Source organism: Phyllostomus discolor, chromosome 11, assembly GCF_004126475.2.
Source record: "Phyllostomus discolor isolate MPI-MPIP mPhyDis1 chromosome 11, mPhyDis1.pri.v3, whole genome shotgun sequence".
NCBI classification, from domain to species: Eukaryota; Metazoa; Chordata; class Mammalia; order Chiroptera; family Phyllostomidae; genus Phyllostomus; species Phyllostomus discolor.
In genome coordinates, this window is record NC_040913.2 from 48921035 (window position 1) to 48948089 (window position 27055).

Here is a 27055-nt window from a genome sequence, read left to right on the forward strand (position 1 = left end):
TGACATGTTGTCCAGAAATTATGTCTTTTCTTTTAAATTACTATATCTTTGAGATTGTTAGTGCAGCAACTGTATTTTTATATATTCAGAGCTCTCTGATTTTATGTTGCATGGGTGAACAGGTCTGCAATCTCCTATCTGTAACTTCTGAATTTAAAAAGTACTGAAACCAAAAGTTTTCCAAAGTTTGTAGAAAACCCATTTGTACCAAAACATGGACTGACATGAGTTATATTTCTCCCAACTTAGTATGAATGTTCATAGTTCCTCTGCAGAAATATTAGTGAATTTGATTATTGAGTGTTGCCTCAGAATCCTCTGAAGTATTACATAACAAACACCCTGTTTCAGCTTTCTCTCTTCCAAGAAACACTGACATCAAACCACAGGGTTTCAGATAAAGAATTGGAGAGCTATAGTATCACTTGTTTAACTAGTCCCTGTTGACTACCATTTGAATGTTTAAAATACTTTTGCTGTTACAATATTGTAGTAAATAACTTTGTACATATATTATTTCATATGTTTAAAATAATGTACACAAGATAAATACTTAGAATTGTGATTACTGGGCCAAAGGGTAAATGCATTTGCAATTTTGACAGATTTGGCTAAATTGTCCTCCATAGCACTATATGTTTCTTTCACCCTTATCAGTCCATTTCCTTATCTTCTCCCAACATGGAATTTTTCTTTTACATCTTTTCTGTTTGAATGAGAGTAAGTATCTTTTCATACTAAACATGCAGATCCATATTAAATTTTTGTTTCTGTGAACTGTCCAGCCATTTTGCTTATTATTTCAAATGGGATTTTTTGGAATTTTTCTTATTGATTTACTGTAACTTTTATATATGACAAAAATGAAGGCTTCCTGATATAACTGTCAATATTTTTATTTTTTTCAGTGCAGTTGTCTCCATTTTTACCCTACCATGTCCCCCATCCCACCCATCTCTTCCTCCCACCCTCAAAACTACCCCCTTTGGCTTTGTCCATGTGTTGTTTATACATGTTCCTTGATGGCTGTTCCCTCGTCATCCCTCTCACCATTCCACTCTGGTAACTGTCAGTTTAAATAACTGACCAGTTTATTTAAATAACTGGTTACATTTTGCTTGCTTGTTTGTTTTGTTGATTAGGTTCCACATATAAGTGGGATCATATGGTATTTCTTTTTCACTGCCTGGTGTATCCTGGTGTATTTCACTTAGCATAATGTTTCCCAGTTCCATTCAAGCTGTCATGAAGGGTAGGAGCTCCTTTTTTCTTTCTACTGCATAGCATTCCATTGTGTAAATGTACCATAGTTTTTTGATCCACTCATTTACAGACACTCTTCTAAGGAGAACATACAAAGGGCCCAGAGACATATGAAAAGATGCTCAGCATCACTAGCCATGAGAGACATACAAATTAAAACCACAATGAGATAACCATTTCACACCAGTCAGAATGGCCATCATAAACAAATCAACAAACAACAACTGTTGGAGAGGTTGTGGAGAAAAGGGAACCCTAGTGCACTGTTGGTGGGAATGCAGACTGGTACAGCCACTGTGGAAAACAGTATGAAATTTCCTCAGAAAACTAAATATAGAGCTGCTTTTTGACCAAGGAGTACCACTGTTGGGATTATACCCTAAGGATTCTGTATGAGTAATTCAAAAGAACCTATGTAAATTGTTCACAGCAGCACAATTTACAATAATCAAGTGCTGGAAGCAACATAATTGGCAATTTTTAAGGGTGTTTTTTTGTCTTTTGACTTTACCTGCAGTGACTTTTGGGGTTGGCTTTATTTATTTGTATGTTAACTCATTTATTTATTATCTCACTCCACAAAACTTTCCTTCTGGCAATGTGCTTTTATTTTACATTTTTCTAATATATTTCAATTTTTATAAGAAGGTAAAAGAGGAAAGAATGTAGAGTGAACATTCATATGTGTCATCTTAGGAAGATCAAGAAATTGATGGGAAACACTAAATTTAAATCAGTACTTAAGGATTCTGTTTTACATTTTTGTATCTATAACAATAGCAAATTTCACCAATGCATAATAAAATAATAAAACATTTTTAATTTAAAAAAAATGCTTGTTTGTCTCAAACAGAAAGCACAACTGTGTAAACATCCCATAACCATGTCTATTATCTGCCCCTACTTTTCTTTTTCAAAGCACATTTTTCCTTTATGCATTTGTGTGCATTGTTTTAAAATTTGTTGCCTTATTTTTCTTTTGCAAAGGTCATTAAAGAGCAAGCATGATTTGTTGTCTATGTAAATTATAAATACAAAGTCTGTCCAGAGGTATCCAGCCATGTAATATGAAAATTAGAGACATTTTTTGAAGAAGATACAATATACAAGAAACATTATACATAGGAAAAGTGATGCCTCAGTTGCCTTCAAAGTGTAGGAGACCATTCTGTGTGGCATGGGCCTAGTTCCCACTCAGAGATGCACAGGATCCATGCCTATGGATAGGTTCTCCCATGGGAAATCAGGCCTGCCATGTACCTAGGCCACTTGAGACTTGCTTTTGCTAAAACTCCCTTGTCCTGAACTGAGATAGCAAGTGTTTACTGTAACTTCCTAAAATCCTTGCTAAAACTCCCCAGTATTGAGTTCAACTAGTTCAACTGCTTTTCTCTTTTCATTTGTAAATATCCTTCTGTGATATGATTAGTAGCATCAGCTCCTTTGTTTTCTGTAAAAGGTAACCACCTAAAGCGAACCTGTGCATAGAAAATGAGGACCATCATGTAATGTGTTGAGGATAGGAATAAAGGCCTGTCATGGCAGAGGCTGCAGCTTTCGGTTCCCCTTGAGAGTGAAGCCGCCCACCGTTTTCCTCCACAGGACTCAGTAGTCCATGTGAATGTCTCTTCCCCGCCCACAATGTGGCGGATCCCACTAGCCAGGGTCTGCATTACAAAGTAGGCACCTTGGGACATCACATGGTTCTCTCAGTTGCCATCAGCTGTCCTATTGTATTTTCCTCAATGCCATCAACAGTCTGAACTCTCTTCCCTTTCAAGTGACCAGAGGGGAGAGGAGAGGGAATTTCATGGGGAAAGGGGGATGGCTTATAGGAACAAGTATAAAGGACACATGGACAAAATCAACGGGGGTGGAAATGGGAGGGAGGTGTGGAGGGCTGGGGGTGTGGGCTGGGATGGGAGTAAGAGGCAGAAAGCTACTTGAACAACAATTAAAATTAAAAAAGAAAAATAAATAAATATTTGTTGCTCACACAAAAAAAGCTGATTTTAATTTTGGGAAAAACTAGAAGTGACAGGATGCCAAATCTGGGCTGGGGTGAATCACCTGGGTGATTTGATGTTTCTCAAAAAAAAAAAAAACTGTATGAGATGGGATGCATGAGCAGCAACATTGTCATAATTAAGCTGTCAATCACCAGTTGCCCATAGCTGCAGCCCTCTGAATCATCCAGTTTCCAGGGAGCAATGTTCAAGCTTAATGCAAAATTTGATGCAAATTCATTGCACTATTCTCTTCGTCATTTTGAATGCGATGGCCACACAGTATACGTGTTCAGTCAATGGCATCTACTGCCCCTACTGATTAGTGAAGTCATTGTTCACACATGTGTATTCTAGTCCACTCTCCAGATTACATTGATGTCTCACAAATCATTCTCATTATGCTAACAATGGCTGGACTTTTTCCACACAGACCTCAATATCAGGTACTGAAAATGTTCATATTTCCAAAGAAGAGATAGGTATTTGTTTTTCTTCAATTTATTTTTATTGTATTTTTCCACTACCATTTATCCTACTCATAACCACCCCACCCCAAAAATTACTACACTGTTTTCCATGTTCCTGAGTCCATTTTCCTTTTCTCTCAATTCTTCCACGCAGTAACCCCCAACCAGCTGTCAGTTTGTTCTCTACTTTTGTGTCTATGTTGTTGTGAGATACTGGTCTGTGTTTTTTTCCCCCGTGATATCTTTGTGTAGTTTTGGTATTAGGGTAATGCTGGCCTCATAAATTAAGAAGTATTTCCTCTGCTTTTTCTGAATGAGATTATAGAGACTTTGTATAATTTTTTTCTTAAATTTTTTGATAGAATTTACCAGTGAACTTATCTGAGCCTAGTGCTTGTCTGTTTTGGAAGTTTATTAATTACTGATTCGATTTCTTTAATAGGTTCATTGAAATTATTGATTTCTTCTTGTTTGAGTTATAGCAGCTTGTGTCTGTCAAAGAATTGGTTCACTTCTTCTAGATTATCATATTTGTGGGCATGGAGCTGTTAAAGTATTTTTTATTATCTTTTTAATGACCATAGTGTGTATCTATAGTAAGGTTCCCTTTTTAATTTATAATACTAGTTATTTTAATTTTTCTTCCTCTTTTTTTATTAGCCAGGCTGAAGGATTTTTTAATTTTATTTAACATTTTCAAAGAAGCAACTATGGCTTTTTAAAAATTTTCTCTGTTTATTACATGTTGTATTTCTGCCCTAATTTTTATAATTTCTCATATTGTTTACTTCTTATTTTAATTCTATCTTCTTTTTTTAGTTTCCTAAGGTAAAATTGTGAATTTTAAGATTTCTATTATTTTTTATTTTTTATTGTTGTTCAAATACAGTTGTCTCCATTTTCACCCCACTATGTCCCCCCACCCCACCCATCCCCACCTCCCACCTTCAAACCTACCCCCTTTGGCTTTGTCCATATGTCCTTTATACATGTTCCTTGATGGCCCAAAGAAGAGACAAGTAGTTGAAGTAAATATTTTAAGATGAGTGAGACTCCTATTAAAATCAGTGAATTAACTTTAAATTATTCAAATCAAACATAAAGCCCCAGCTGGTGTGGCTCAGTGGATTGAGTGCTGGCTTGTGAAGCAAAGAGTCACCAGTTCGATTCCCAGTTCAGGCACATGCCTGGGTTGTGGTCCAGGTTACCTGGTGTGGGGCACATGAGAGCAACCACACATTGATGTTTCCCTCTCTTTCCCTCCCTCCCTTCTGTCTAAAAATAAATAAATAAAATATTTTTTAAAAAATCATAAAAATGGCCCTGGCTGGCATAGCTCAGTGGATTGAGCATGGGCTGCAAACCAAATTATCGCAGGTTCGATTCCCACTCAGGGCACATGCCTGGGTTGCAGGCCATGGCCCCTAGCAACCACACATTGATGTCTCTCTCTCTCTCTCTTTCTCTCTCTAAAAATAAATAAATAAAATCTTTTTAAAAATTTAAAAAACTTTTAAAAATCATAAAAATGAATGTGCAGTTAAGCATCTGACATTTTAGCATTATTTTTACACATATTATAGCAAGGGCATAAAACTAAAATATAAGAGGAAATAAATCCCAAAATTAGCCAACATTGGGTGCTTCATTTCCCAGTGCTCTATTTGTTGTCTACCCATCATGACGACCCACTCACAAGCACTTTGGGTTCATGTAGCCATCTTATTTACTTTAAAAGACAGTGGTTAATTTTCCTGTCAGAGAGGCCAAGGGTCAGAAGTCAGAGAATGGTCTCCTCCCAAATAACAGGCCTCTGTTTATTCAAGCACAGGTGTGGGAATGGTGGGGGCAGGTCAGGCCCCTGGAGCTTTCCTCAATCAATCACCCCACCTGGGCCACTGGGTGTCCCCTCAGGGCTGCTGCACACAACCTGCAGTCTTTCTCTGTAAACATTCCAGACAAGCAGAGGGGCCAAAGTTCACAGAAGCAGGGTTTTTCATTGCTTGGCTTATAAAAATTTTAGTCTGGAAGTTAAATTGGAGATAGAGTCCCAAGTGGTAAAAATTTAAACAGTCATTTTCCTTTCCACTCTCCCTTCTCCCTACAGCTCTTCTGAAGGTACCTTCAATTTCCTGCCTGATGCCTCCTTACTCATTTGAGGAGGTCACTGTTGCTTTCCCTCCTGTGAAACTCCTGTTTAGCTTCCAGTCCTTTGGAGGAAAGTACTTAATATTTTGAGCAGTGAAAATATTCTTTATATTTCTTTATAAGCTTCAGAAATGCAGCTTTCTTTTGGAAGAAATAGAGTGAGACCATAGTCTGTTCAGAAGCTGACAGTCTCTCCCTGGATAGATATTAGAGGAGAAAAGGATGAGAAACAATACAACCTTGGGAAACCAATTAATCTCTGAAAAAGGATTAAGTATACTCTTACACAGGGCAAAACACTGTTTAAGCATGGGCCAGGGAGAGAAAGAAGTAGAGATGCAGTTTCTACATTTCAACTTACCATGTAGTTCAAAAGATAAACTAATGGCATATTAAAAACAGAATCAAGTAGCTCATGGTTTAAGTCCTAACACTGGCAGTTAATGGCTCTACACTTAAACTTTCTGCGCTTGTATTTCCTCATCAGTAAAATGTGGATGATGATAACATCTATCTTACAGAGTTGCCCTAAAGGTTAAATGAAATAATGTATTTAAAGTGCATATCACTGGACTTGGTCTTTAGCTTGCTTCAGTGGATATGAATGTTCTTTGGTACAAACTAAATATATGACAAAAGAGTAGAGTAGGCAACAGGATTTCCACAAGTCTAGAAAATGGCAAGGCCCCATTGATAGGATGATCAGAGAGAAGTCTCCATGAGGGAAAAAAGATTTGGTCTAGGCCTTGAAGGAAGTGAAGAACTTACATATATATGGGGGTATATGGAATGTGTATTTTAGTTTAACCTGGGATGCAGAGAGGGCAAGTGTATAGGATTAGGGCTTCCTGTGGGCTCTTCATTTTGTGAACAAGAACTCCACTATTATTATTTATATATTGGGGGCTGGAGTATTACAAATAAGACTTTGTTTGAAGTAACAGATTGAAAACTAATGATTCAATGAAAGGCCATTGTTGGTGAGACAAAAACTGTGTATGGAAACACAATTTATAATTTTAAAAGATAATTTATAACTAAATTTATAATTATATAATCAATTTATAATTAATTTATACTAATCTATAATTTATATTTTACTTTTATATTTTATATAATTAATAATATATAAAATAATTTAAATTGTTTTGCAATTTATAATTTATGTTAATTTATTATTTATTAATATAAGTATAATTATATATGATTAATTTACTATATAATATATAATTATAAATCATATTATCTAATTGATTTATAATTAAATTATAAATTACCTTAGGAGACATTCAGTAAACATTTATTGTGTACTTGCTGTGTTCTGAATAAAGGAAGAACATAAAAACAATTGATACACCAATGGTTTGTGCTCTCAGTTTCTGTTCATAAGGCAAGCAGAGCAAGACAGACAGCCCCCATGACTTCAGTAATAGCACCATGAACAAAGGGCTATTAGAGCCATCAAATTTGCTGGAGTATAAGGGAAAGGTCCAGATTAAAGGGTCTTTAAAGTCTTCATAGTTAGATGTGACAGGGGAGCTATGCGGCTGAGCCATGCATTTCCTCTTTATGTTTCTGGATGGCAAGGGGTACCTTAGTCTCTCCAAAGGTTTACTTTAGGATGATTCCTTCTGTAGAATGGACAAGGTAGGCAGGGCAAAGGGGGAAGAAAGGAGAGGCTGAATGCAGGCACTGGGACCCCAAATGTGTGCAGGGGAGAAATAGCAATGCTCTTGATAGAACCTTGATCACTCAGAGCCTATACCTGCAAAGGTAAAAGTGTGAGTATATTTCAACCCTGAATGAACTAGGGGTAAAAAGGTAGGGCATGACCCTGCAGGAAGACTTGAGTTAATGATGTTTTCTAGAATCATTCTGACATAGCCTTTTCTGCTTTTGCCTTCCCCTTTTTGTTTTAACAACTATTTTTTAAGTCATTGTGTGGCCATAGAAACAGGAGTACAGAATCAGAGAGTCTACTGATCAGGTGAAGTGACTAAAAAATGTGAATAAAGTTAGGCCCACTTAGTTCTTTTTAGAGACCCCTAACTTTTCACTCTAATAGAGCTATAGAAGGGTATGTCTAGTGTATCTTTGGAGTCTAGAGTGCCTTGTAGAGAATGTATGCATAATAAACAATTGTACTGTGGAATAAAATTAAGCCAAATGAAGCATACCTTAATAATTATATTGACAGATGAAACCTGATAGAGATAGGATCTGGTAACATCAATGACAATTGAGAGTCTTCTCAAAGGGAAGCAGGGGAAAGGGACTAGCTGTATAGGCAGGAAATAACTTGAGGTTTGACCTCAGACAATGGAAGGGTAATTCACCTAGGGTGATATAAGTGAAAACACAGGTATTCAGCTTAGAAAAGCACACTGAAATCTAAAATGTTAATAAGAGCTTGGAGAAACCAAGTGGTGAAATGGATTACAGATTACATCAGGACAAGGCTGCAAAAACTAAACTCTAGTGAGGAGTATGCCAGGCATGCAGCTCTGCTTCACTTCACTGTAGACTGCTGCAGGCAATAAAAAGGCTAAATAGATACCACAAGATTAGAATAAGAGGGTTCCTAAGATTAATACCACTTTTCAAAAACACACAGTGGAATGCAGGCAAAAGCTAATCTTGGAGGCCATTGGTTGGTGAGCATGCAAGTGTGATTGGGAATACATCCCTCTTGGCTTGAATTATATGGGAAACAACTCTCTGTCCCATTTGAAAGATGCATTGTTGGGATAAGGTAGGGTTGGGAGGTTTCAGGGAGGAAGCTGAAGAGCTGATTCAGGTGAAGAGAAAATTGGTCAGGAAAGACCCTCCTTTATATTTAGCATGGACTGTGGCACAAAATGGTACCTAGTCTGAGTTATTGAACGAATTAACTGCAATCAACCCTCTCCCTTGTGGCAAATAATACTGAGACTTTTCCATTGGGAGTATGCTCTCACTAATGATACTAAGGTTCTCCAGGTGGTCCCATCTAGCATATTGTATATATTTTAATGGTTCACACTATCTAAGTCTTTAGGCACAAACTAACTTTTTAGAGTTATTTTTTCACCAAATCTCATGAAAGTAGCTTCATTGTTTTTCCCTTTTATTCTTCTCATAGTAAGCAAGAGTATGGAGAATAAATAGGGTCTCTGGACCCATTTGAACTGCCCACAGATCAAAACAATCTAAACTATCACTTTAGAAAGTGCCAGTGATCTATTTTAGAGGCTAATTTAGTATTTGTCATCTTTCCAGTTATGCAAGCATGAATGGATTGTTTGCTTTCTATTCCCTCCCTTTGCTATTTAGTTAGTTGTTTCATGCAATGGATTCTACCTCTTAAAAAATTCTGCAGCTCCTCTCCATTTCCACAGCACTGGTCTGCTTTACCTGAGAAAGTGCAGTGACTTCATCCCTACTCTTCCAGCTATCCCCACTGTTCTGAGTTTGAGCCAAACCCCTCCTCAACTTCTCATCCCTTCTTTTAAGGTATTCTAAAATCCTGGTCTGTTGTTCAAGGACCCCATCACTTGCCCCTCCTGCCTTTGCAGTTTCCTCATCCAGTGCCTGAGATACTTCTCACTCCCCAAGTCCTAGGTTTTCTCTATGGATGTCTTTTCTCCACACTTTGTTCTCCAAAACAGGTCTTCTCCATCCTGTCTCTACCCTCCCTCTCCCAGCTCCTCAGGTCTAAAACCTATGAATCTTTCAAGGCACAGCTTGAAAGCACAACCATCCCTAGTTCCTCTACCTGAGATACCTTCTTTCCCCTGAGCTCCCATGGTACTTGCACCTTACCTGACCATCTCATGGAGAAAAAATGGACAACAGTTACTGTATACCAACACAGTATCAAGAGAAAATGCTCTAGAGTTCAAAGCCTGGCTCTATCACTTACAAACCATGTAACCTCTCTGAGCCTGAGCTTCCCTATTTCTCAAATGCACGTGATATATTTGGCAAGGTGGCTGTAAAGATCAATTATAAAGCTGTTGAACACATGGCACATAGTGAGAGGTCAATAATGATAGCTGTTACTATTACATACTAAGTAACCTAAAAATAAACTATTTATACCTGCTATATTTATACATGTTATGTCTTTATCTGAAGCTTTATTTTGGGAGTTCCTTTGAGGCAGAGCTCTTGGCTAATGCATATTTACACCTTCTGCTGCACCTAGCACATCACCTCCCATTAACTACGTTCTCAAATGTTACATGTTGACAGACAGCATCAGTGACCAAAGAAACAGAAAAATAAACAATGGTATCAAGTGGAATGCTCTCTTAAGACAATTGTCTTCTCATTTGATTCAGCCTGACCTTTGCAGTTAAACTAAACTGACTGCAAATTTCAGGTATTTATAGGTGTGCCAGTGGAAGCATAAGGCACGCTGACAAACAGGTTGTAACCTTAGCAGTTTGCTTGGTTGAGTTATACAGCAAACTAATTCACTTACATGCCTCACTTCCCCCCTTTATTTGATTAATCTGAATCTACCCAGAAGCCAACACATGTAACAGAACCCTAGAAATATAGACTGCTTTCCTTCTTTGGGTTCCTGGAAGCTTTTCTACTACAGCCATTATTAACTTTGCTGTAAACAATTTAGCACCTAGCTCCCAAGATGTAGAAATGCATAGACTAAGGAAAGGGATGAAAATATATCTAATCCTGTTGTTTAAACAATATTCTGGCTCTGAAAAGAAAGAATTTAGACACATTTTTCCATGAAAATGTGAATGCTGCCATTTTTCTTGAAAGAGCCCCATGTTTCAAGTCTTTGATAGCAGAGACTGGATCTAAAGTGGATAGGTCATTGCAGAGAACAAGGTCTGTCTTGAAGACTTGGAGGGAGACTTTCTTTCTAGAGTAGCCTTTTCCAACCTCCTCCCTGTCTTGTGCATCCTCATGCCCTCAGATCTTAATTCATGTTTTCTTGCTTAGGCTGTGCTTGCCCTGGTATGACTGGCCTGGGTCTATCCTCTGGTGCTGGGCTCTATGTGACCCTTTGCATTTCTCCTTTCTCTTTGCTTTTACCCTCATCTGCTCTTAAACTAGCCCAGGTACCCACTGGTTACCTGGTATGAAACTTATGTGCTTTTTAATGAGACCTCCTAGTGAGACGGTTTTGTAATTCCAAAGAGTATTTTCAATAGCAGACAGGTTTGACTTCCATCTGATCTACCTATATTCAGTGCCAGTCCTGGAACTAAAGATGTTTTTATGTATCTATTATTTTCTTTCAAGTAATCTTTCTCTAGCCTTCTAGGAAAGAATTAACACAAAAGTTAAACTGAATAATCATACCTAAAAATTCATATGGGGCATTGTCATAAAAGTGTCCCACACTTATACAGGGTGGAACAAAAGCAAGTTGTGAGTACATGAAACACAAGGTTTTTTTCTTGTATTATTACTTATTAACTTTTGTATTATTTTCCATATGAACCTACTTTTACCCTACTCTGTATATTGTAATAGAGAAATAATCTACTTTCAGGGAAATTACTTCCTGTTGGGTTGTAAGCACAATCTGAAGATTTTAAACTTTGGAAAAAAATAACTAAGGCCCAAACTCACTTTCTTCATTCATGCTGAAGCATTTCTGAGCTTAAGCACTTATTCAAAATTCTGAACAAAAATTAGAATAGGTCTGCTGTTGATACTGAACAGGAAGAGATGGTTGCTCAAAAGTTTTCTCAAGCTTTATATAGAGCAAAAGGCCTAGTGAGGGGCAAATGTTTTCATTGTCAGAATTCTACAAACTTTTCAAACTAAAAGACAAAACAAAATTGGTTGGGAGATAGTTTAATTAAAAATAATACAATGCTAAGTAAGTGCAGCAGAAAGCCAAGGACCAAATTGCAACAAGATAGATAAAAAAAAAAAAATCAGAAGGATGTTCTGAAACAGAGGAACTCAAAAAACCAAGAAGAAAAAAACCTCAAGAGGCCCTGGCTGGCGTAGCTCAGTGGATTGAGCACGGGCTGGGAACCAAAGTGTCCCAGGTTCAATTCCCAGACAGGGTACATTCCTGGGTTGCAGGCCATAACCCCCAGCAACCGCACAGTGATGTTTCTCTCTCTCTTCTCTCTCTCTCTCCCTCCCTCCCTTCCCTCTCTAAAAATAAATAAATAAAATCTTTAAAAAAAAAACCCTCAAGAGGAAAACTCCTATTTCAAAGAACTCAAGCTATGCTACTCTGTATGTTATTCTTAGATGAAAAAAATAAAATTGATAAAAATCATTTTAAAAAGTGAAATTGTAGTATGTGGCATCTGAAATGGCAGGAGTTAGTTTCTATGTTATGAGTAGTTCACTTGTATGGGTTTACTCATTCTTTCCTCACTAAGAGCAAAATTTAACTAGTCTTGGTTTTTATGTCACCTGGGTCCATATCAACAACAACACACAAAACCTTGTTCTTGGGATCTTTAGGCAAGGCCTTGGTGCTTATGGTGAAGGTCCTTGTAAGGCAGAATTAAGGGAGGGAAAATGTCCTTTCAAGTTAATATTCTATTTTTAAAGAATCATATTGGGCACCTTCCAGATTTGCATTATTTAGCTTCTATTTTATTGATAAAGAATCTGAGATCCAGGGAGGTTATGATGTTTTCAAGGTCTTATTTGTACACCTTTCTGCATATATTAATAAAATTGGTGCAATATGTATAAATATTGGTTTAGAGCAATAAAAAACAATGTGTTAAAGATTGTCCCTAAACCTGTGTGGTAATATGTAAAGTGAAAAAGAAAGCTGGACGTGAAAGTGTATTCTAACTAAATTAAATGTATATTATATATAAAGAAAAAAATAACTGAAAGGAAATACACCAAATTTATGAGAAATTATTTTTCTTTATTCTCTTCTCTATTTTTTCACTTTTATATAGTGAATGTTTATTACCTTTTTAATCAGAAAAATAAGCAGTAAAAACTTGGAAATGTATTTTATAAAGAAATAAAATTGTACATGAATATTATCAACCCAAAATGATGGAAGACAAGCAAAAGAAGCTATGGAATCAGTGAATGCCACGGTCTCCTAGAGGAATAGACACAGACTGTTTTAAGGTACCTGTCTAAAGGTGTCCAGGCCTGTTAAGAAATGGTTGCAACCAGGAGGATGAGCCACTTCCATAAATTGCAAAGACAGAGACTTCAAGACCCAAAGTATGAAAGTCTAGGGAGGACAAAGCCCTTAAGGATACGGATGGTATTTTAAGATGCCTCCATGTGAAAAACAAGTGTTAAGTTCTCTGATTCCTCAGGTGCAGGGCTGACTCCAATAATGTATCAATGGATGCTCACATATGGATAAAATCCCTGTTCAGTGCTAATTGTAATTTGGATTAGCTCTCCTTCTTCCAACTCAGTGCAGTTCTACCTGGCTTCTTGTCCAAAGCTGTGACATACTGGCCAACAGTATCCATCCCTGCAGATGCTCGGTGAAACATGAGAAAAACATACACAGGGACAACTGAGTCTTGTGGAGAAATAGGTACAAAACAGCCACTCTCTCTAGTGGAGAGCATCTTGTTTTCCCACTTGAGCAGGCTTTTATTAAGAATACAGATACAGTTTGTGAATTACAGTTTGACAGGGAAAATAAAACAAATAGTTAGCTTTGAAAGGGGCTGGTAGATCTACTGGGATTCTGGGATTTTGGGGTTTTATCATCTAAAAAGACTATACGATTTAAAAACTTAGTTTTGTTTCCTGCCTGTGCCTTCATATTCTAATTAAAGAGCATTCTCCAGCAAGAAGATCTCACAGGATTTTGCATATTCTATGTCACAGGCCTGATTACCCTGGGAGTCTATCGACTCTGGTCTGGACTGCACTGCCCCTGTTATTTCCACAGGCCTGAGTCGGGCAGAAAAGACAAAGGCAGCCAGGAGACTTGGATTTCTCAAGGACTCAGGCTCTGACAAAGCTGAGGGGGCAGGGGTCGATGTCTATCACCCCTTCATTTCCACAGCCCCCTGAGTCTCTTCCCTTAGGGCATTCCCACATGACCTCATCTATCTTAGATTCATTCTCTTTCCTAGAGAATTGTTACCTATCACTGACTGCCGATCTTGCAAAGGGAGCCAGGCATTAGAACAAGCAGCATTCATGCCAGGGAAATAAGTTTTGTCTCCTTAGTGTCTCCTGGTTCGAAGGCCTCTTACTCAGCCTTAGCCTGGGGCGGTTACAGTTTCCTGAGACCAGGCAGGGCGGACCCCAACACAAACCCACACCATTGGGAGATAATAGAGTCAGGAACTGAAAGAAGCCTCCTAACTATTAATCCCATTCTTTTCCTTTACTGTATTCCCCCTCTATTTTAAGTCATTTGATTTACTATATGCAGGTATTGTACCTAAAGGTAAATTCTAAATTCTTAGATGCCAAGTGTAGTCTTAAGTATAGGTAGGGTAGGGTAAGATGGTATAATAAAAGCTCAGAACTTACATTGACCCAAAAATCTCTTTTTCACGTGTCAACCTAAATGTCTGAAAATTTAGCTTAGGAACAATTCATTCCTTTTGGCTAAAATTCCAGGTTTCATGGAGTTTTTGTATTAAGAACACATAGCAGAATTATTGGATAAGTAATAACAGTTATGGGATCTCATATGGGCCATTATGAACCATTGAACTACTAATTTAAACTTTCTGGACCTCTGCTAAGTCATCAGTAATAACTCATGGATACTCGCCAGTTGTCAGATTGTTCACCACATTTTTTCTCCAGCATGACCACTACACAAGAAAGTGGCTTTGGAGGTTTCAATAGGGAAACTTTAAGAGGAGACGTCTGGAGCATGGACCACTCTCCACTCAGTGCAGACTTGGGAGAGATTTAAGGTGTCTCTGGGAGCTGGGGTCCAGCAGAAGTGGGAGGGCCCCATGTGGAAATGCAGATCTGACAGTGTTTGTGTTGCAGTACTCATCATGAGGACAGTGAGGCTATTGTTTTTCTCTTCTCCTTACCAACTAGCACACAGTGTGTTCTGAATAAATGTCCAGTTCTTTTGTTCAGAACAATCCTCCCCATAAGAAAACATTAAAGCTATTAGACCTTCTCAGTTAAGTGTATATTATATCCAGGGCCTGAATACAGGGTTGGAGGAGCATATGGATAAAACCCAAGTTGTATGCATCCCAGAAGTTAAGGGAATGTTGATGGGATTTCTCTCTTCTCTCTGAGGCCATACTGATCCCAGTTTTTGGAAGTGCCTTCTGTGCTTTAATCCAGCACTTTCTTACTTTGCCCTTTTCTAACCTATTTCATAATGTGAGTCTACACTCACAATAAAATATAAATGTATTCAGGCCCTTTGGACCTGCTGTGTAACATGGTCACTGGGTTTAGTTGGGTTTTCATCCTGTGGTGGAGTTAAATTCGCCCTTAGCTTGAAGGTGAGGAAGAAGGGGAAGCCAGACTTAAGATGATGAAGCTAATAATTACACTCTAAGTAATTAAGGGTTGCCTGGCATAACTGGACTCTCATATTCTGGAGTTAATAAAGTTTTATTTTTAAGTATATTTTATTGATTATATTAGTACATTTGTTTCAATTTTCTCCCTTTGCCTCCTTCTGCCCAGTACCCTTCTTCCCTCCAGCAATCCCTCCCTCTAGTTCATGTCGATGGGCTGCACATATAAGTTCCTTAGCTTCTCCATTTCCTATACTATTCTTAACATCTCCTTGTATATTTTGTACCTACCAACTATGCTTTTTAATCCCTTTACCTTTTCCACCTGTTCTGATAACTCTCCCAGATGATAACCCTCCAAATGAGCACCTTATTCTGGTTGTTTGCTTAGTTATCTGTTTGTTTTAGATTCAGTTGTTGATAGTTGTGAATTTGTTGCCTTTTGAAAGTTCATAGTTTTGATCTTCTTTTTCTTGAATAAGCCTCTTCAACATTTTGTGTAATAATGGTTTGGTGATGATGAACTCATTTAGCTTTACTTTGTCTAGGAAGCACTTTATCTGCACTTTAATTTTAAATGATTGCTTTGCTGGATAGAGTAATCTTAGATGTAGGTCCTTGCTTCTCATCACTTTGAATACTTCTTGCCAGTCCCTTCTCGCCTGCAAAGTTTCTTTTGAGAAATCAGCTGATATTCTAATGGGTACTCATTTGTAGGTAACTTTCTGCTTTTCTCTTGCTGCTTTTAAGGTTCTCTATCTTTAACCTTTGACATTTTAAGTATGATGTGTCTTGGTGTAGTCCTCTTTGGATCCAACTTGTTTGGTACTCTGTGTGTCCTAGACTTGTATGTCTGTACCTTCACCAAATTACGGAAGTTTTATTATTTTTTTTCAAATAAATTTTCAATGTCTTGTTCTTCCTCTTCTCCTTTGGCATTCCTATGATTCAGATGTTGGCTATAGGGAACTGCTCAGCATAGCAATGGTGAATGTAGTTTGGCCCTGGTTCATAAAACCAACAGGCACAACGTGGCACACAGGAGCCAAGCCCACAGTTCAACTTTCTCATGAGGAACCAGGCCTGCATTATACCTAGGCTGCTTTGAGGCTTGCTTTTTCTAAAACTCCCTCAACCTGAGTTAAGACAGCAGATGTTTGATGTATATTTTTGAAGCAACTCCCTCCAGTCTGTGCTACACCATACCAAGGATGGAGTATGACCAGATCAATCACTTTTATTGCTCCCTTGCATTTGCAACATTCTTTTCTTTGTTATCTGTAAGAAGTAATCACTTAAAGTCAACCTGAGCATAATGAATGAGAATCTTCTTTGATGTAATGCTACTAGAAAGCAATAAAAGCCTGTCCAGGCAAGGGTAGGGGCACTCTGTCACTCAGAGAGTGGCCATGCTGTCCCTTTTCTCCACAGGACTTCTGAAATCCATGTGGATTTGTTCATTGCATCCACAACACCATGGATACTATTGGTCGGAGTCCACATTAGTTGGCACATTTGGATATGTCCCAGAGGGGCATTTTCTTCATTCTGTTCTGGCTGAATGTTTATGTCTTCATGTTCCAAACTGTTGATTTGAATCCTGGCTTCCTTCCATTAACTGTTGGTTCCCTGTAGACTTTTCTTTATATCACTTAGCGTAAACTTCATTTCTTCTATTATGCTGTTTTACTCAATGAGTTCTTTGAGCATCCTGACCACCAGTGTTTTTAACTCTGTATCTAATAAGTTAACTATCTCCATTTTGTTTCATTCTTTTTCTGGAGTTTTGTTCTGTTCTTTCATTTGGGCCATATTTATTTGTCTCCTCAATTTGGCAGCCACCCTGTGCTTGTTTCTGTGTATTGGGTAGAGTCACTTTGACTACCTGTAAAAGACACCTGTATACTGTGCAAGGCAGAGCCTTAGGTAAACAGCAGGGCAGGGCAAACCACTTTACCTACTTCATGGCTGTCTGGGGGGGAGGGCTCAGAGAAAGGACTGTGCCACTGCCTTGCTTTTGGGGGTTTGCTAGGCATTTGCCCCATTTCCAGTCACTTCACCCACTGTGCTACTGGTGCACTTCCAGCTGTTGCCCTGGTGTTGAATCTCAGAGTGGGTGGGTTTACATACATTCTAAGACCATGTAGGCCCTTTAAGTGGAGTTTCCTGAAAATCTGGCAGTTTCCTCCATCTCCCCAACACCCACTGGTTTTTACAGCCAGAAGTTATAAGGTTTATCTTCCTGATGAAGTAACTCTGGGCTATGTCGTCTGGCCTGGAACTGGGATCCCTTACTTCTAAGGTATCCTTCTTGATTTTTACTCACCACACATCCATGTGGGGCCACCTGTTTCTGTTCTGCTGCTACTGCTGCCTCTCCATACCACATCGTATCTCTTCTCTCCACCCCATCTCCACACCTCTGCCCCTCCTACCATTCTGGATGAATGTGCCTTCTTTAAATGCTTGGTTGTTGGACTTCTATACAGTTTCATTTTCTGACAGTTCTGGATATTGGTTTGAGATTTAGTTGTAATTATTTTTGTGATTGTGAAAGGAGATAAAGTTTGTCTATCTATGCCTCCATCTTGACCAGAAGTCCACATTCTTAACTTGGCTTGTCTCAGAGACCACTGGTCCGAAGTTAAGGAAGTTTTCACCCACAGAATCAGAACTTTACAAAAAACAGTTATCAGTTTGTGGTATTTGCCAACTGTCATCTTTTTTATATACATACGCCTTAGATATCCACTGTTCCCAGGATGCTCCACCACTATTCTTTCTAGATATGTCAGTAAGTTGAGACAGAAAGCCAGCTGTGGTGGTCCTGGGGATGCTGTAGTGAATGGAAGAGACAAAAGAAGGGATGTGAGAGCCAACATCATATTTCAAACAGCAGCATCAGGTACTTCAAGTTCTACCCAAACTGAGACTCTTTCTTACCCTATCAAAGAGTTAAGCCATTCATAACTAATACAAGGTGTTTTAATTATTAGTATTGGGATATACAAAATATCTATTTACTTTTACTATCTTCAGTCTACCATTTTGCACTTATTCCAAATAGTGTCACCAAATCTCTGGGATTTTACATTTTCTGGATGAAATAGAAATGGAAATGATAACAGCGGTGATGGCATGGAATGAATTTTTCATCTAGCCAAAAAATCACCTTGGGCTACAGAAATGTAACCACATACATCATAATCAAGTTGTCAAAGTGGGTCATTTTAATCATGAACTCACAGTTTTAAAACATATGCCATGTAATGTGTAACAAAATGCAAGACAAGTTTTCCAGGTTTTTTACTAATAAGATTGCTATATGAATAATAATTTTAACAAGTTACAATAGTTTAATTATTAGGAAATTTTAGGAATACTAAGAAATTTTATAAACTTCTCCAATTTCAAGGGCTTAAATTTTGTATTTATTACTTATGGCAGCAAATGTTATTTTATCTGTTATCTGCACATTACGTGCTCAGCTCGGAGTGTCCAGGTAAGGGACTGAATCTTTTCACATCTTTAATGCTGAGGCTCCAGCCTGCCTTATCTCCCATTACTAACTGGACCACAGCACCAAGTGGGGACTAGTAAACTAACTCCCAGGAGACAGCAGAGGTTTTCAAGAAGCTGTCAAGGCCCGCCTGAAGCAGTCTCTAACAAAATTATCCTTTCAACCTTTCCCCACACAGAACTCACATCCAACTCAAATCAAGGACTTTTGATGGCAGCTCTGCAAATTTCTGGAGTTACTTTACAAATTCCACTCTTCCCTTTATTTAAATTTCTTTGTTTTTCTTCAGAGTAAATTTGACAGCATTTTTTCTTCTTTGCCTCTGGGCTTTCTTATTTATGATTAAAGTGGCTTATAGAAAAATCAACAGTGCTAGAATCATTTGATAACTAATGTAAACATTCTCTCTCATCATTATAAGCATTCCCACTATTCCTGGATGGGTACCCTATCCTATTTGGAAAAGCACAGGCTGATTTAGGTGACCACTAGAGAGGAGAGACAAGATGAGAATTATCTAGAAATTTCTGACAATTAATGTCAAAGTTTCAGGGAAATTTTCAATTTTAATGGGCAGATCATTTCTACCTGTGTTGTAGTGTAGATATTTGTTGGTGACATGCTGTCCTTAAGGGTAGAGCATTCCTATTCCAAGCCTTGTGAAAATTTTGACATCCACACACACCAAGATTTCTACAAATGTGCAAGGGGTGTACATCTCATGATCGCATTGAACTCCAACTTCCAGTCTTCACTCAATGCTGTTCTCTGTTCTGTCTTATAGCTGTTGCTTAGTCTTTGCCTTTGCCTTTGGTTGTAACATACAATGTTTCCTTTTTCTTGATTTCCTCCCCAAACAAAAACCTACAAAATTTATTTATGTAAGACTTCCCTGAAGGTCTGGGGAACTGAAGGGGGTTTTATTGCAACAGTGACTGATTGGCATTCCTTGTGTAAAAACTCCCCGGACACCTCCTAGCTTCTTATGCAAGGCCATTGACTTCCCTCAGAGTTGTTTTCCAGAGCCTGGTAAGCCAGATGTATCTTTCAACCCATCAAGGATTTCACTGGAGCTTTCACATTTCTAGTAAATTAATTTGCAGGTGATGTTCCTTCTTGCCCCCTATCATCTCTGGAGAAAGGAATGAGTGTTGATCACCAGGACAGAGCTCTACTTTCAGTCAGGAGGCACATTTCATGCGAGTTAACACTGAAGACCTGGTGAGTAATTGTTCCGTAAATTTGGGGATTTTGCTTAAGCTTTTAGAATTCTGGTCTGAGTTTCCCACAATTTGTTCTTCTGCTGGTCCAATCCTTCATAAATTATAGTAAACATTAAGCCAAAATTCCCTCCCAGTTTAGTAAACCTGAGTATCTCAGTAGATACATTGGAGTATGATCTTCATGCAAAGGTGCAGAGTGAATCCTTGTTATGCTACCCAGCAGGAATCTCAAGTTCAGTGACAGAGTGATTTACAGAGTTGGACAGGAAAACATTCATTTTTTGCTGTCCAGCAAAATAATGTATATTCTAAAAATTACTTTACAATGGACATATGGGAAGTGAACAATTCAATCTGGCTAACATATGAAAGCAGCAACCTTTTACATGTAATCACAAAGTTACTGCTTTCAAAAATAATCTATTGATCCTCTGTTACCACAAAATTGAAAAGGAATAAAGACAAGTTCTATGACCTATAGCTGGAGCTTGGGAAGAATGGAAAGAAGTAGAAACCCTGAGCAGGTGCCTGGAGATGTCTCATCCACAGACACACACAAAAAGCCCAGCAGTGCTGTTTAGCATCCTGGTAGTTATTGCTAACATCTACTGAGCACTTCTTATGGGCTCCACATGTGTCTGGGTAAAGTAGGTAAAGGGATTAAGCAAAAAGAATATAAAATAAACAAAACTTCATAGGCACAGATAAGAGTATGGTGATTATCAGAAGAAAAAAGAGGTGGGGCATCGTAGATGAGTGTAAAGGACTGTAAATGGTGATAGAAGGAGACTTTGGGTAATGAACCACAATACAATAAAAAGATTAGGTATTGTAGAACTGTACATTTGAAACATATATAATGATATTAACAAATGCTACCCAATAAATTGAATAAAGCATAAATAAATAATAAATTAAAAATAAAAATGATTCTTAATTCAGCTCATAAGGGAGAGTCAATATTTGTCTACCATGGAGAAGTTAAGTAACTGATGCACGAGGTTAGGTCCTCAGTAAGGGCAGAGCCTGACTGCAGAGCTTGTGGCCGTGAATTTCATATTATATTGCTTCCCTGGAGTAGGGATGGCTGGGGTGGTGGGGAGTGTGGGGGAGAAAATGGAGACAACTGTGCTTGAAGAATAATAATGTGGAAAAGTTAAATTAAATTAAATTAAAAAATATTGCTTCACTGGAATGTCCAGGATGGAATTCTCTTTCCCCACATAAAGACATATAGATAAGGATTTCAATGGCTGTAGCCATTAGGATACTGTTTTTGGAGCACAGAGCATCATCTTGCCTTACAGAGGAAATAGGCACAAGTGCTATTAAAAGGATGAATGTTAGATAATTATTATTGCTGTAAGTACTCTTACCATTTTTAGTGCTAAAAAAGCTACTTAATCTTCACATTTGCCACATTACTACTAGGTAAGCAAAAAAGATATTACTCAACTCATTTTATATATTATGAAAGACAATATTCCAGATGCCTTGCATCATAAAAACAAAGGAATTTGGAAGTAATTCAGACCTTTATTTATACACAAGTTTCATGGCTAACTGACTGTGGTACCTAGGGCAAGTTATGTATCCCCCATGAGGTTCATATTTTCACATGTAAAGGAAGAATATTAATACTTTCTTATAATGCTATCATAAGCATTAGAAAGAATAAATGTAAAACACCTGTCCCAGCATAAGGCACACAGTAGGCTTGTTCTTTGTGCCCAAAATGTGCAGTGTTTTCTTCTTCTTGGGTTGAGGAAAAGTAGGATTCCTAATTTCCTATATCAATTTGTTGAATGCAACACTGAAACTTAGTCATGTAACTTTGTAGGAGGGTATACTAGAGTGAGCCGTTGGTACCTCTGACACAATCACCAAAAATAAGTTTCTAGGAAAACCCACACCAAGTGGGGGTCCAGAAGTCACCATGTGCCCAGGATCCTAGGATTCCAGCAACAACAGTATCTTGCTTTTCATACAGCACATTGTCCTTTACAAAGCACTTTTCAACCAGTATCTCCCTTATGGCCAGAACAAGCTCATGCAGCATGCCAAGCAGGTGATACTATGCCCACCTGACAAAAACAAAACAGGGATCAGCTTAAATGCAATAGTATTTACAAATGCTGGGTTCTTTGGTAAATAATTTTAAACCATGTAGTAGACTAAAAATTGGCACAACTGTCATAAAATAGCTCACAGTTGAAAATTAGACTGCTAGGTTAAGATACTCAATTCAGCAGATATGTCACTAAATCCTTACTTTGTGTTACATGGACAATTTAAGTACAAACATAAATACATTAAGAGTACATATTGACTGTAAATTCAATATTCAGTGTTCAATATTCAATGTTTTTGAATTTGTTATGCACTGCTAGGTGCATGAGATATAACACCTTCAATGAGCTCCCTGTCTTCCCCTGGGAGACAGCATACAGGAACATCAAGGCTGTGTTACTATTGACATCAAGGGGGTGTGATCATAGCTGCAGGGAAAGCCTCATTTAAGAGTTTACCCAAGAAATGGGAATAGAGAGGGTTCAGGAAGGGGTGTGTGTAAGGCAATGGCTCTGCTTCTTCTAATCCCACCTATGCTTGACCAGTGTGTAAACACATACAAATACCTATCAACAAAATAAGAAATGAGACTTTCCACTGTCCATCTTCACGCATTCCAAGCACAGAAAGAGGCATTAAATATCTGTCCCTGTACACTAATGCCTAGGGCACCCTTTATTTCTCTGCCTACGAGGTTCTACCCTACCTCTAGCCATTTTTTGTCTTTTCTTTGTTTCAATCATATGGTTCATTTTTTCCCTTCATTTCTTAGCTTTTTACATGTTCATATAGTTTACATTTTTTAAAGATTTTATTTATTTATTTTTAGAGAGGGAAGGGAGGGAGGGAGGGAGAGGGAGAGAGAGAGAAACATCAATGTGTGGTTGCTGGGGGTTATGGCCTGCAACCCAGGAATGTACCCTGGCTGGGAATCGAACCTGGGACACTTTGGTTCCCAGCCCGTGCTCAATCCACTGAGCTACGCCAGCCAGGGCTTACATTTTTAAAATTACCTTATTGCTATTCAATTACAGTTGTCTGCATTTCCTCCCCCCCAACTCAACCCTACCCCAGCCAAACCCACCTCCCTCCCTGCTTTCACCCTCCCCTTGGTTATGTCCATGTGTCCTTTACAGTAGTAGTTCCTGAAAACCTTTCTCCCCACTGTCCCCTCCCCCACCGGATATTGTTAGATTGTTCTTAATTTCAATGTCTCTGGTTACATTTTGTTTGCTTTTTTCTTTTGTTATATTATAGGTCAAATACCCAACAGATGCTCATGGAAAGAAAATTAATGCAGATAATTGAGATTTTCTTCCTATTTCAAACAGACCCCAATGGCCCCAGCAGAGTAATTGGGAGATTTTTATATTTTTTTGGCTTCAGGGACTGCTACCTATTTGGGCCATTGAACAAATTTGAAAAACTAAGACAATTTTTTAAAGTATTTTTCCATGGGCCTTTTTATTCTCTTTGGCTTTCTGGAAAAAGGACAGGTTCAGAGACATGGTTTGACTTTCCCAAAGTCATTTTGTACAGGCTGTGTGCCAGGTGCTTGGGATACTCTTTAACTTTTGACTGGAGCAGAGTCAGCATTGGGACCCAGGTCTTTCTATTGATCAGGGCTTCCCTACTTGACTCAGCACTCTTTCTAATAGCTCTTTGCAAGTGTAAAATATAAACCAGATTTTGAAGACTTAGTATATGAAACTAGTGTAAAATACCTCATTAACATTTTAATATTATTTATATGTCAAAAGACAATATTTTGGACTTATTGTATTAAATATAATATGTAATTAAAATTCATTTCAACAGTTTATTTTTGCTTTTCGACATGAACACTAGAAAATTTATGTTATATGTGATTCGCATTACAATTTATTAGAACAACGCTGCTTTACAGTATTCAACATAAGTAGTCTTATTCTTATTTATAGAATCAACAAGCATTATCCAAAATGTGATTGCATGTAATTTTTGAGGAAGAGAAAAACTATGTTAGAAGATAATTGTTAATAATATTAATAATAAATAATATCAATGATAGCCAATGTTTCTGAGGGATTCTTACTGCTATGTATTATAATAAAAACTCTGCATGTAATGTAGAAGCTAAAGAATTTATGACACATGGACATGAACTAAATGGGGGGGAATCTAGGTGGGAGAGTGTGTGCAGGGGGAGGAGAATGAAGGGGAGGAAATGGGACAACTGTAATAGCATAATCAGTAAAATATATTAAAAAACTCTGCATGTATTAACATGCTTAAAATTCATGACAATGTATGAAGTGATTATATAGTTATCCACATTATAAAAATAAAGAAACTGAGGTAGAAACAGAAATGATAACTTACTGTTTATGGTGCAGCAGATTCAAACTCATGCCATTTGGCCTTAGATCCCAACTTACTAACTAATGTTGCTTTGATTGGGACTCACCCTAGAGAATTATATGCTTTATAAGGCTCTAAAAACATGGCCTATGATGGAGACTCACTTCAAAGAAGCATTTCCTTGTGTGACTTCATTCCAGCTGGCCCACTAAGCCTTTCAGGCTTCCAATTGAGAAAACTCAATGTTCATTGTTAACACAACATTGATGGCAAGGCCAACCTTGATGGTTTTCCATAGATCAGAACAGGAGGAATTTCCTCACATGTCCCAGGGAACCACACAGTTACCACCCCTCTTTCAGGGAAGAGGAGAGGAGAAAAATGGAGAAGAGGGAGGAATATTTCTTTGACTAGGTTGTTAAAAACTTAGATAATACATATGAAGGAACTAAGAAGAATGCCTGGGAGAAATCAAGTGCTTAACAAATATCTTCTACTCCCCCTTCTGTTTTTCATACTAAAATCTAAAATTGAAGGCCCTCTATTAACTTCATTAAACATTACATAACTCAAATGCATTTGTTCTCAAAGGCAAATAGACCACGCAGACATATATTAAATCCCCCTAAGATCAGGTATTGGCATATGCACTCTTTCTAAAAATTTCTTTTTTACCTTTTCTTAAATACATTGTCGCTATGAAATGTACTATCATCTTTAAAGATTTCTACATTAAAAACATGTTTGTTATGTTTTTCTCTCTGGATTCTTATCCACTATTATTTTTCTGGAGTAATTGGAAGCAAAATCCAGACATGCATATATTTCATTTATAAAGACTATTACATACAGCATTTATTGCTAACAGATTTAGACTTAAAATAGTCAAAATATCATTATCTGACCTAGAAAATTAATAAAAATTCCCTTACTAACATTTATTTCCTAGTTTCCCCAATTATCTGAAAAAATGTCTTCTTAGAGTTGGTTTACATAATAACATTCTTTACTCTTTTTATTTTTAATTATTTTATTGTTATTCAATTACAGTTGTCTGCATTACTGCCCCACTCTGCCTCATGCAAGCCATCCCCATCTCATTCCTGGGCTTCCATCCCCCCTTAGTTTTGTCCATGTGTGCTTTATAGTTGTTCCTGAAAACCATATCCCCCTTCCTCACTTTACCCCTTCCTACCTCCCCTCTGGTTACTGTCAGATTGTTCTTAATTTCAATGTCTTTGGTTATATTTTGCTTGCTTGCTTGTTTTCTTGATTAGATTCTACTTACAGGTGCGATCATATGGTATTTGTCTTATATGGCCTGGCTTATTTCACTTAGCATAATGCTTTCCAGTTCCATCCATTCTGTTGCAATGGGTAGAAGCTCCTTCCTCCTTTCTTTCTGCTGCATAGTATTCCATTGTGTAAATGAACCATAGTGTTTTGATCCATTCATTTACTGATGGGAACTTAGATTGCTTCCAGCACTTGGCTACTGTAAATTGTGCTGCTATGAACATTGGAGTTCATAGGTTATTTTGGATTGGTGTTTCAGGGTTTGTAGGATATAATCCCAGGAGTGGAATTGCTGAGTCAGAAGGAAGATTTATTTTTAGTTTTCTCAGGAAATTCCATACTGTTTTCAACAGTGACTTCACCAGTCTGTATTCCTACCAACAGTGCTCTAGGGTATCCTTTTCTCCAATCCTCTCCAACATTTGTTGTTTGTTGATTTGTTTATGATTGCCCTTATGATGTCAGGTGTGAAGAAATATGTCGTTGTGGTTTTAATTTACATCTATCTGATGGCTAGTGATGTTGAGCATCTTTTCATATGTCTCTGGGACCTCTGTAAGTCCTCCTTGGAGCAGTGTCTGTTCAAGTCTTTTGCACATTTTTTTTAATTGCGTTGTTTGTCTTCCTGGAGTGGAGTCATGTGAGTTTTTATATATTTTGGAGATCAAACCCTTGCCCGAGATATCATTGGCAAATGTTTCCCCATACAGTTGGTTCCCTTTTCATTTTGCTAATGTTTTCTTTAGCTATGTAGAAGCTTTTTATTTCAATGAGATCCCATTTATTTGTTCTCTCCCTTATGTTCCTTGGTCTAGGGGTCATAACCATGAAGATGCAGCTGCATGGAACATCTGAGATTTTTCTGCTTATATTTTTCTCTAGGACATCTATGGTATCAAGACTCATACTAGAGTCTTTTATCCACCTTGAATTTATTTTTGTGTATCATGTAAGTGGGTGATCGAGTTTCATTTTTTTTGCATGTATCTGTCCATCTCTCCTAACACCATTATTTGAAGAAGCTATCTTTACTCCATTTTATGCTTCTTCCCCCTTTGTCAAATATTAATTGACTATAGAGATAGGTTTATTTCTGGGCTCTCTTTTGTTCCATTGGTCTATATGTCATTTCTTATGCCACTACCAGACTGTTTTGATTACAGTGGCCTTGTAATATAGTTTTATATCAGGTATCGTGATCCCTCCTACTTTGTTCTTCTTTCTCAAAATTCCTTCAGCTATTTCAGGTTGTTTATGGTTCCATATAAATTTTTGAAGTGTTTGT